This window comes from Schistocerca gregaria, chromosome 4 (assembly GCF_023897955.1).
Source record: "Schistocerca gregaria isolate iqSchGreg1 chromosome 4, iqSchGreg1.2, whole genome shotgun sequence".
In the NCBI taxonomy this organism is placed as follows: Eukaryota; Metazoa; Arthropoda; class Insecta; order Orthoptera; family Acrididae; genus Schistocerca; species Schistocerca gregaria.
The window spans coordinates 696,684,122-696,686,276 of NC_064923.1; the positions used below are offsets into that span (position 1 = coordinate 696,684,122).

Consider the following 2,155-nt stretch of genomic DNA (forward strand, 5'->3'; position numbering starts at 1 on the left):
TGTGCCATCTTCTTAAATTCCCACCTTTTTGTAGTTTCTTCGGTTTTAATCCACAGTTCATAACCAATAGATTGTGGTCAGAGTCCACATCTGCCCCTGGAAATGTCCTACAATTTAAAACCTGTTTCCTATATCTCTGTCTTACCATTATATAATCTATATGATACCATTTAGTATCCCCAGGGTTCTTCCATGTATACAGCCTTCTTTTATGACTCTGAAACCAAGTATTAGCTATGATTATGAAGAAATAGCACACTAATTGCGTTAACTACGATCTTTAAAGTAACTAGTATGCTATTTCTTCACACTGGCATTCTTCAAAAACAGTTGCTGAAAATGATGAACAGATATCTAAACGGACAGATTGGTCTTTATGGTGGGTGGAGACGTGTGAGTAGAAATGCTGACGTAATCGGCGCTTGGAGCTAGGGCGCTCGGACCGACCAACAGAAACTGCAATGTTTAACTTCACCAAGCAGTTTTGATACTACAACTACCAGGTCACTGGCGTTAGCAGAAATAAATAAAAAAAAGGGAAGTCGACATGAGGCGTTCCGTACAAAACCGGTATGTGACGATACCGAACGGTGGATCCATCGGACAACTTTTACTGTGCGCTTACACACAGTTACAACGCTTACCAAAATGGTTATTGTCAAGCATGGACGTGCATCGTTTTCCTTTGAATTCTTGCTCTTAAGGGGATAGGCAGGCTGCTAACTTGTTGATGTACAGAATAACTAATAACAGATCAATACTTAAATACCCAACTCTAAAACTAGCAGTATATTTATAATGTGTAGCCTCAACTATTCCGGTAACTTGATGATATATCTCTCCGTCTGAGATTCAATATTTGCAGGATAACTTCGTATCGAATATATCTAAATCTCCGTGCATGTATCCTCATGACTTGAAAACTAGAACAGACTGCTGCAAACGGAAATCGACTGTACGGTGGTACATTCCTTTGAATAAACACGTTTAAGAGTGATCAAATATGATCGAAGCAGACTAAATCAATTAAAACTTGTGCCGCGGCCGGGACTTCTTGCTTACTAGGCAGATATGCTACCACTACACCACCGAGGCGCTATGGCAGACATAGCTGCACGAACTACCTAGGTCGAGTTCCCTCCCCAACACAAACTTTAATTCATTTTCCCTTAATATCGTCACTATTGCCAGGGCTCGCCGGTATTGGCGAGCTACCCAGCATTGGACGTAGCGGGACGTCTGCTGTACCATATGGTGATCTTCTCAGATCTAAGAAGATCACCATATGGTACAGCAGACGTCCCGCTACGTCCAATGCTGGGTAGCTCGCCAATACCGGCGAGCCCTGGCAATAGTGACGATATTAAGGGAAAATGAATTAAAGTTTGTGTTGGGGAGGGAACTCGACCTAGGTAGTTCGTGCAGCTATGTCTGCCGTAGCGCCTCGGTGGTGTAGTGGTAGCATATCTGCCTAGTAAGCGAGAAGACCCGGGTTCGAGTCCCGGCCGCGGCACAAATTTTAATTGATTTAGTCTGCTTCGATCATATTTGATCATTATCGTGAGATAATAACGAGACGGGAGTCTCAAAGGACACGTTTAAGAGTGGTACGTTTGCAAGCCAGATAGTGACTACTTTTCATGCGGCTGCCTTCTGCATGAATTGTTAAAGCCCAAATTGTAGCGGTAACTATTCAGTTAGGCCCAGTAAGTGCGTTTGTTTTATTTCGATTATTATTCTCCTCATATTAGCTAAGATTTTTCATTGGAAGGATTACATTAACTTTTCGAGCCGTCATCTGAAAACTGGCGGGTACCATGACGGTACCTGTATATTTGCGACGTCGCCCTACGTTTCACTTTGAGACTGTTCCATCACAACTTCAATCCCTGGAAGTCCTGGCACGAATGAAGCAATTTAGGGGCTAACTTACAGCTCTGACGAAATCCGTTGCGGTTTCTTCATTCTGTGAAAATGAAGCTATCGTTGATGATGCCCTATGGAAAGAAATTTTTGACCAATTAATTGGTAACTTATAAAAGGTACGCAGAAACACATCGGTACGTATCCTTTCAGTACATTATCTATTCCTTTCTACAAGACTGAAGACGGCCATCAACGTCCGAAAACAGTCACAATGAAAATCATATGTGCC

At 42.4% G+C, this 2,155-nt stretch overlaps 1 non-coding gene across 1 annotated transcript; it reads left to right on the top strand.

Annotated features, from left to right (window-relative positions):
• Nucleotides 1-1,441: 1,441 nt before the first annotated feature.
• Trnat-agu (transfer RNA threonine (anticodon AGU)) lies at nt 1,442-1,513 on the top strand. Its single transcript has one exon. It is a non-coding gene; the product is annotated as a tRNA-Thr (tRNA).
• Nucleotides 1,514-2,155: the final 642 nt, after the last annotated feature.